Consider the following 10,000-nt stretch of genomic DNA (forward strand, 5'->3'; position numbering starts at 1 on the left):
GTACTTGTTCGCTATCGGTCTCGAGCCAGTATTTAGCCTTAGATGGAGTTTACCACCCGCTTAGGGCTGCATTTCCAAACAACCCGACTCCGGGAAAACCGCTAGGACGAATTACGACCGCCGCCAAGGGCCTAACACCCGCTCTGGGAAAAGGCCTCGATCAGAAGAACGTGGGCAGTCGTTGGTTCGCCGCATGCTGAATTCCATACGCTACATTTCCTCGCCCTCCAAAAAGGCTCGGATTTAGCGCTGGGCTTATCCCGCTTCACTCGCCGTTACTAGGGGAATCCTTGTTAGTTTCTTTTCCTCCGCTTAGTGATATGCTTAAGTTCAGCGGGTCGTCCCGCCCGATCTCAGGTCAAAAGTGATGTACTACAAAAGTACATGCGCTTTGTACGTCGGCCTTTTGAAGTCACTTAACTTATTCTCGAGCACCTACCGTCGTTGCTACCTCACCCGAGGCCAGCAGGCTGCTCACGCTTCAGCTGTGAAATCGCCAGACCAGCTGTCTTTGACGACACGCTCCTTAATTAAGAAACGAGTCGCAGGCACTTTCAAACTAATGAAAGGATCGGTGTGTTAAAGACCCTGAGACGGACGTGGCCCCAGGATTACCCGAGGCCGCAATACGCGTTCAGAATATCGATGCTCAATGTGTCCTGCAATTCACATTACTTCTCGGAGCTAGCTCCGTCCTTCATCGACGCTCGAGCCGAGTGATCCACCGCTAAGAGATCTCTCGTGTTAATCAATCTCAATGCAACCAAAAAATCGTGTTCAAAAAGAAGCGGCCGCGCCAGCACTTGCGTGCTGAATTATTACTCCCGCTGTCAGAAAGCAACGCGACCGAACTATAACAGTTACAGGGCTCGGTCCCTTCGAAGAAGAGACGTCGCTTGAAATCAAATTTCGATTCGTTAATGATCCTTCCGCAGGTTCACCTACGGAAACCTTGTTACGACTTTTACTTCCTCTAAATGATCAAGTTCGATCGTCTTTTCGAACACCGGCGAGTGCGTTGCCGCACGTACCAGGCTCAATCGGAGGACCTCACTAAACCATTCAATCGGTAGTAGCGACGGGCGGTGTGTACAAAGGGCAGGGACGTAATCAACGCAAGCTAATGACTCGCGCTTACTGGGAATTCCTCGTTCAAGGGAAACAATTGCAAGTCCCTATCCCTAGCACGACCGGGGTTCAACGGATTACCCGGACCTTTCGGCCTAGGGAACACACGATGATCCGGTCAGTGTAGCGCGCGTGCGGCCCCGAACATCTAAGGGCATCACAGACCTGTTATTGCTCAATCTCGTGTGGCTAAACGCCACTAGTCCCTCTAAGAAGTTGTCTCCGACCCAATGGGTCGAGCAGCTATTTAGCAAGTAAGAGTCTCGTTCGTTATCGGAATTAACCAGACAAATCGCTCCACCAACTAAGAACGGCCATGCACCACCACCCACAGAATCAAGAAAGAGCTCTCAATCTGTCAATCCTCGCTGTGTCCGGGCCGGGTGAGATTTCCCGTGTTGAGTCAAATTAAGCCGCAGGCTCCACTCCTGGTGGTGCCCTTCCGTCAATTCCTTTAAGTTTCAGCTTTGCAACCATACTTCCCCCGGAACCCAAAGACTTTGGTTTCCCGGAAGCTGCCGGACAGTTCTTAAGTTCGACACTGCCCGATCGCTAGTCGGCATCGTTTAAGGTCAGAACTAGGACGGTATCTGATCGTCTTCGAACCTCTGACTTTCGCTCTTGATTAAAGAAAACATTCTTGGCAAATGCTTTCGCAGTCGTTCGTCTTGCGCCGATCCAAGAATTTCACCTCTAACGGCACAGTACGGATGCCCCCGTCCGTTCCTATTAATCATTACCTCGTGCTCCGAAAACCAACAAAATAGAACCGAGGTCCTATTCCATTATTCCATGCAACATTATACAAGCGTAAAGCCTGCTTTGAACACTCTAATTTTTTCAAGGTAAACTTGCCGGACCACCGCAACACTCAGTTAAGAGCACCGCGAAGGCACCGACCAACAAGAACAACAAGGCCAGTGCTAGCCTTTCGACCGACCAACCTCGCCGTCCCTATATCCAACTACGAGCTTTTCAACCGCAACAACTTAAATATACACTTTTGGAGCTGGAATTACCGCGGCTGCTGGCACCAGACTTGCCCTCCAATGGATACTCGTTAAAAAGTTTAAAGTGTACTCATTCCAATTGCAGGACCTCGTACGAGGTCTGCATTGTTATTTTTCGTCACTACCTCCCCGAGCCGGGAATGGGTAATTTGCGCGCCTGCTGCCTTCCTTGGATGTGGTAGCCGTTTCTCAGGCTCCCTCTCCGGAATCGAACCCTGATTCTCCGTCACCCGTTACAACCTCGGTAGGCCGATACCGTACCGACGATAGTTGATAGGGCAGTTGCTTTAATGAGATGTCGCCAGCACTAGGCCGTGCGATCCGCAAGCTTATCCAGAGTCACCATTGTAACGACCCGAAAGCCGGTTAGTTTTGGTCTGATAAATGCGCGCCTCACGTCAGTTCGGCGCTTTACGCATGTATTAGCTCTAGAATTGCCACAGTTATCCATGTAAAAGCGTACAATCAAATGAACCATAACTGATTTAATGAGCCATTCGCAGTTTCACTGTACGTGAGCTCGTACTTACACTTGCATGGCTTAATCTTTGAGACAAGCATATGACTACTGGCAGGATCAACCAGATAACTATCCGAGGGCGTTTAAACCCGTTGCTCGACTGAGCGTTTTTACTGTATAAATACAGACCTTTTCTATCACTCGGCTTAAAAGCCTTGCGAACGTTACTGAAAGTCGGCGCCGGCCTTTTGCTGTTTAAAGCGCCAGCCCGCGTCGACTGCAGCATGCAGCTATACAACTGACTGTTCTTTCTCCCGACCAACCGTTTGCCTTCTGCCGGTTAACTCGTCAGCAGCAACACGCCATCTGTCTGCTGCAGTTACCCGCCTCGAGCCGTGCCTGCCTGCGTCGGCTACTCGTCTCGACGACTTCGCAAAGCTATAAGCCTACCGCCGCTGGACGCTTGTAGTTTTTCATACGCTGCTCCAATGCGTTTACATAGCACGTTCGCCGCCGCTGCAATAGCCGCGCCTCGGGTGCTAAACAGTAATGCTTTAAGCCCGCTTTCTCGTCAAGTCGACCGAACGCACAAACACGTCTCTCTCACTAGTGTAAAGTAATGCATACGTGTATGATGCTCAAATGTTGCTGTTGAACTTTTTTTGCCGATTTTTTCCGATTTTTTTCAATTTCTTTGTTTCTTTTCGATTATTTTAATGTTTTAAGCTTATTTATGCTACGTTTAAATGTTTTAATACTTTTTTATACTTTATTTAATATGTTTAAAAGAAATAAATAAAAAAAAATATGTATAAACTACTTTTTTTAATGTTTTAAATATATATATATTTATTATAAATAAACTTTATTTGTATTATTTTTTATTTAAGCGTACTTTTTAAATCTTTATATTTGTTTTATCGTTTTAAGCACATTGCGATAAATATAATAAACAAAAAATTGAATAAAAATAATAATAATAAAAAAAAAAAAAAAAAAAACATAAGCTTATTTTATATTTTTATTTTATTTTTATTTAAACTTACTTTTCAAACCTTAATACTCGTTTTATTTTTTTAAGCAGATTGCGATAAATATAATAAACAAACAATTAAATGAAAATAAAATAAAAAAATCAAACATAAGCTTATTTTATATGTTACATTTTATCTTTATTTAAACTTACTTTTTAAACCTTTATAGTTGTTTTATTTTTTAAGCACATCGCGATAGATATAATAAACAAACAATGAAATAAAAATAATAATAATAATAATAATAATAATAATAAAAAATCATAAGCTTATTTTGTATGTTTCATTTTATTTTATTTAAAACTTACAATTTAAACCTTTGTATTTGTTCTATTCTTTTAAGCACATCGCGATAAATATAATAAGCAAACAATTTAATAAAAGTAAAATAAAAAAATCAAACATAAGCTTATTTTATATGTTTCATTTTATCTTTATTTAAACTTACTTTTTAAACCTTTATAGTTGTTTTATTTTTTAAGCACATCGCGATAGATATAATAAACAAACAATGAAATAAAAATAATAATAATAATAATAATAATAATAAAAAATCATAAGCTTATTTTGTATGTTTCATTTTATTTTTATTTAAACTTACTTTTTTAACCTTTATAGTTGTTTTATTTTTTAAGCACATGGCGATAGATATAATAAACAAACAATAAAATAAAAATAATAATAATAATAATAATAATAATAAAAAATCATAAGCTTATTTTGTATGTTTCATTTTATTTTTATTTAAACTTACTTTTTTAACCTTTATAGTTGTTTTATTTTTTAAGCACATGGCGATAAATATAATAAGCAAACAATTAAATAAAAATAATAACAAATAAATAAAACAATACGGCTAAACTATAAAAAGAAAACTAAATAACTGATAAATACTTGTAAAACATTATTTGAAAAATGTATTTTGAAACACAACACGATTGATTTATAAATAATAATATATTTTTAATTTGTGTAGTTCATTTAAAGTAGTCTCCCTTTTTGCTTCTGGTTTTATTAGAGTTATATATAACAATAAATGGTGTAGTTTATTTAAAGTAGTCTCCCTTTTTGCTTCTGGTTTAATTAAAATTATATAACACATACTATAGTAAGTTAAATAAACTATAGTAACTTTATAAAACTACTTTACAAAATACATTTGTATAATTTAATAACTTTAAAATAACTATCAAGAATAAAATAGAATAGCTTTAAGTTTAGTATACAATTGGTATGTAAATTGTGTAGTTTATTGAAAGTAGTCTCCTTATTTGCTTCTGGTTTTACTTGAGTTACATAACGTTAAATAAACATACTTAATAAACGTAACCATCAATACTGTCATTTTAATAAAACTAAGTACAAATACATTGAATTAACATAGAACTTTAAAAAGCCTTCGCTAGTATCTGTTGGTAACAGTAAATAACCTATTATGACTCACAATACAGGAGTGCGAAATTTATTTTTCATTTGATTTTTCAGGTATTTATTTATTTGTGGAAATAAACTTTTTTATTACATTAGAAACTAATTGAATTTTTCCTATAACTATACCTATTATTATATTTAGTATGCTTAAAAGTAATAAAATGACACGTCGCGATTATATAATAAACAAACAATCAAACAAACAAAGAAAAAAAAAAAAAAAAAAATATTTTTTTAAACTTATATTTCAACTATATGTCTTATTTTATTTTCATTTAAACTTACTTTAAACCTCTGTATTTGTTATATATATATTTCAACACAATACGATTAAACTATAAGACAAACAACAAAATAAAATAATCACATTAATAAATACACTAAGCAAATAGCTAGAATAAATATAAATAGTTCAATATATACAATATATTTCTTCCATTTTTAAGTTACTTGTTAAACATATTTATTTAAAAATGTTTCTTTAGAATATAAAACTAACAGTTCTACAAATAAAGAAATTAAAAAGCCAATACACATAACACTAACTTTTCATAAATTAGATATGCAAATATGAACAAAATAGTAACTAAATTCTAAAGCTTTTGTAAACTGTGAACTTATAAACTTATAATAATAATTGCATATTCACCATTCACAATAGCTTTTTATTTAGTACACAACTGGTCTGTAAATTGTGTAGTTTATTGAAAGTATAATCCCGTTTTGCTTCTGGTTTAAATAAAGTTATACAACACATACTAAAGTAAATTAAATAAAGTAATTCACTACTATCGTATTAAATAAAACCAATTTACAAAATACATTAATTTAAATTAAAGTGAACTTTGAACTTATAATAATAATTGCATATTCACTATTCAGAATTTCTTTAAATTTAGTACACAACTGGTCTGTAAATTGTGTTGGTTCTATTCAAGTACTCTCCTTGTTTGTTTTGTTTTAGTTGTATTTATTTTTAGATACTAGCACATTCAATACACATAATAAAGTAAACCAAATAAACTCTATTAATTTAAACTAAGTACAAATACATTAAGTTAATACAAAACTTTAAAAAGCTTTTGCTAGTATCTGTTGGTAACAGTAAATAACTTATTATGACTCACAATACAAAAGTGCAAAATTTATTTTCGTTTGATTTTTCAAGTAGCCACGCTTTTATTTGTTTTTGGACAAAAAGACTTTAAAGTTTTAGTATAAAAGACTAGTTGTATTAATTTTAACTCAGAAAATTGTACTCTACAAGATGGTGCCATTATTTTTTCGATATCTCAAACTGGTCAAACCACTTTTTTAGCGCTCTAATTGGTTTAAACAGCAAATAAGCAAACAGCAAATAACGTTATCTGATTGGCTAAGGTTTTTGTTTGCTAATAACTAGAATTTTCTTTTCTTTTAAGCGTTAAAGAAATGTAAATAAACGAGTAATAAGTATAAATAGGTCAGAAAGAAAAATAGTACAAAAAAGATGAATTCAAAAAGCAAAGGCCTACGGCACGTGGTATTCCCAAGCGGTCACCCATCTAAGTACTAACCACGCCCGACACTGCTTAACTTCCCAGATCGGACGAGATGGGGTGTACTCAGTGTGGTATGGTCGTAGGCGTTTGAAGGCGTTTACAAGCCTTTATAAACCCTTCGGTTTATTTAAAAAACCTATTTGCACTTGATTTACAATCAATTTGATATTTTAAAATTATTCCTTATAAAATTTTAACCTGAATTAACTTTTTTTTTGTTTTTTTAATCAACAGTTACTCCCAAACTGTACTAAAACTGTATTGTAACTGTACAAAAGTGTTTGTTTAAATAATTGTTATCTATAAATTACCTAAGACCAGGAAAAGTAGAAGTAAAGTTTATTGAATTATTAAATAAATAAAATAAAATCGTAAAATAAAATAATACAATATGTTTACAATTTGTCATTGATCTATCCATTTATGTTATTGCATTACAAATACAAACATTGCATACATTCAAGAGTATTATTCATCAATCTTTTCAATATAATAAGTTTTAAATTTATATTTATTTTTAAATAATTCCTGACATTTTAGATTACCTGAGATTTTTTTTTAATTAAATTAATTTTAGTAATTAAATACTTGACGTTCTATTTTGTTTAATTTGATAACTCAACCATGTTTATTTTTTTTACTAATTTAAAAGAACTATTAAACTAAAAGACATTACATACAGCTTCTAAAAGTTTTAAACACCTTAAAAAATATTATTATTTTAAAGATATATTAAAGAACTAAACAGATATTACTCCTAAAAAATCTTGTTAATAATATATAAAAAGTACTCAAAGTCAGACTCGGAAATATATATACTGTTGTATATCTTACTTGAAGTTCACTGTAATTGACACTGTATAACAAAATTATAAAAATCAACCTATTTATATAGCAAAATATTTCTTTATCTTTGTCGTGGCGCGGTGGGTCAGTGGTCTTATCAGCTGACTCATAAGCAGAAGGTTGTAAGATCGAATCCCGCTAGTCGTCACGAAACACCACTATCGTTCAATGTTCGGGCTTCAAATTCTTTGAGATTATACTGTACTATTTATCTATCTAACTAATCTATCTAACAAATGTTGTTCAATCTAGGTTGTGGGTACTTGGGTCGAGTAATGCCTTTGACTTACAATCTGTTGTGGATTGACAATATTCCTCTATCTATCATTAAACAAATCTATCTAATAAATGTTGTTCAATCTAGGTTGTGGGTACTTGGGTCGAGTAATGCCTTTGACCTACAATCTGTTGTTGATTGTCAACATTCCTCTATCTATCAATAATGATTATATTCAATAATAAATGTTGATTAATTCAGTTGTAAGAAAACCAGTGCGCTGGTTAGGTTGGGTAAGGCCTTCGACTTACAATCTTGGGGATTATCAACGTTCATCACAAGTACAGTAACGATCTCATTGAATTTCCAGTTGGAACATAGGATTGTAGTGGTGGCCTACTTTGTAGGTTTTTTGCCTAGTTTGTTTTTTGCCTAGTAGTGTTTGCCTAGTTTGACAAACTATAGTATATATATTGTATAACTTTACTTGTATTATTTTTTATTTAAATTACTACTTATTATTAAAGAATTAAATTTTTTTAGAAAAAAAAACTATGTATTTTAACTAATGCTTATATTATATGTTTTGTTTTATTTTTATTCAAACTTACTTTAAACCTCTGTATTTTTTATACAATACGATTAAACTATATAACAGAAAAATAATTAAATAATCAAACTATTGAATAAGCAGTTAATTAGTGTGTTTTTTTATGCTTCTTTCATTTTTAACTTACTTGTTAACCATATTTCTTTTATTAAAGTATAAAACTAACAGTTACTAAAATAAAATAATCATAAAGTCAATACACAAAACACTAACTTTTTATAATTTAAATATGCAAACATGAATATAGTTATGAATCTATTATTTATTCAAATAGAATTATTCAAAGCTTATAATTATAAAGCTTTTGTATAATGTTTCAATTACAGTGAACTTTAAGTAAGATAAGTTTTTTTTTTTGTAATAACTACAAAATTGGTATTTTAGTTTATTATTAGTAACTAAATACTTATATTTATTATATTTAAAAAAAAACATCTATACTAACTCTAATTTCAAAGCATATTAAATACAAATTTTACCAACTAAATATTTATTTTTATTTTAATTATTATAACTTTCAAACATAAGCTTGTATACCTTATATACCTATATACCTCATATAGTAGGCTTGACATAACATAACATTATTTAATTCTTTTTGTTTGAAATAAACTCATTTAGTTATTAGTAAATTACAACATAAATGTTTATAACAATATAACTAAGATTTAGCTTTTGAGTTAGTAAACTTTGATAGTTTTCTTTTAATAGTTTAATAATCTTTATTTAAGTTCAAGCAAAATTGCTATATATTTAATACACATACAAAAGTAAACTAAGTAAACGTAATTCAATAGTTTCTATTAAGTAAAAGTAATTACAAATACATTAAGTTAATACAAAACTTTAAAAAGCTTTTGCTAGTATCTGTTGGTAACAGTAAATAACTTATTATGACTCACAATACAAAAGTGCAAAATTTATTTTCGTTTGATTTTTCAAGTAGCCACGCTTTTATTTGTTTTTGGACAAAAAAACTTTTAAGTTTTAGTATAAAAGACTAATTGTATTAATTTTAACTCAGAAAATTGTACTCTACAAGATGGTGCCATTATTTTTTCGATATCTCAAACTGGTCAAACCACTTTTTTAGCGCTCTAATTGGTTTAAACAGCAAATAACGTTATCTGATTGGCTTACGTTTTTATTTGCTAATAACTAGAATTTACTTTTCTTTTAAGCGTTAAAGAAATGTAAATAAACGAGTAATAAGTATAAATAGGTCAGAAAGAAAAATAGTACAAAAAAGATGAATTCAAAAAGCAAAAGCCTACGGCACGTGGTATTCCCAAGCGGTCACCCATCTAAGTACTAACCACGCCCGACACTGCTTAACTTCCCAGATCGGACGAGATGGGGTGTGCTCAGTGTGGTATGGTCGTAGGCGTTTGAAAGCGTTTACAAGCCTTTATAAACCCTTCGGTTTGTTTAAAAAACCTATTTGCACTTGATTTACAATCAATTTGATATTTTAAAATTAATCCTTATAAAATTTTAACTTGATGTAAGTATTTTTTTTATTAAAACCTTTTTTTTTGGTGTTTTAATTACAATTACTCCCTGTAACTTTATTTAAGACTTTGTTTAAAAGATTGTTAACTATATTCTATATTAAATACTATGATTAGAAGTAAAGTTTATTAAGTGATTAAACTAAATAAAAAACAATGTTAAAATAAACATGTTGTGTTTAGTTTGTTTTACTATTTCTCATTGTTCTATT

General features: G+C 32.0%; 5 non-coding genes across 5 annotated transcripts in view; all 5 read right to left on the reverse strand.

Annotated features, from left to right (window-relative positions):
* Positions 1-361, reverse strand: part of LOC145848909 (large subunit ribosomal RNA) — a 3,631-nt gene extending 3,270 nt beyond the window's left edge. Inside the window, exon 1 of the ribosomal RNA XR_014372214.1 lies at positions 1-361. This exon is cut by the window's left edge and continues 3,270 nt beyond it. This is a non-coding gene — a ribosomal RNA (large subunit ribosomal RNA).
* Positions 362-583: 222 nt separating this feature from the next.
* Positions 584-736, reverse strand: LOC145848912 (5.8S ribosomal RNA). The gene has a single exon (XR_014372216.1). It is a non-coding gene; the product is annotated as a 5.8S ribosomal RNA (ribosomal RNA).
* A 182-nt stretch (positions 737-918) lies between these two features.
* Positions 919-2,726, reverse strand: LOC145848908 (small subunit ribosomal RNA). The gene has a single exon (XR_014372213.1). It is a non-coding gene; the product is annotated as a small subunit ribosomal RNA (ribosomal RNA).
* A 3,844-nt stretch (positions 2,727-6,570) lies between these two features.
* LOC145848904 (5S ribosomal RNA) lies at positions 6,571-6,689 on the reverse strand. Its single transcript, XR_014372210.1, has one exon. It is a non-coding gene; the product is annotated as a 5S ribosomal RNA (ribosomal RNA).
* Positions 6,690-9,544: 2,855 nt separating this feature from the next.
* LOC145848911 (5S ribosomal RNA) lies at positions 9,545-9,663 on the reverse strand. The gene has a single exon (XR_014372215.1). It is a non-coding gene; the product is annotated as a 5S ribosomal RNA (ribosomal RNA).
* Positions 9,664-10,000: the final 337 nt, after the last annotated feature.

This window comes from Thalia democratica, unplaced genomic scaffold, assembly GCF_965202585.1.
Source record: "Thalia democratica unplaced genomic scaffold, ktThaDemo2.hap1.1 HAP1_SCAFFOLD_1835, whole genome shotgun sequence".
NCBI lineage: Eukaryota > Metazoa > Chordata > Thaliacea > Salpida > Salpidae > Thalia > Thalia democratica.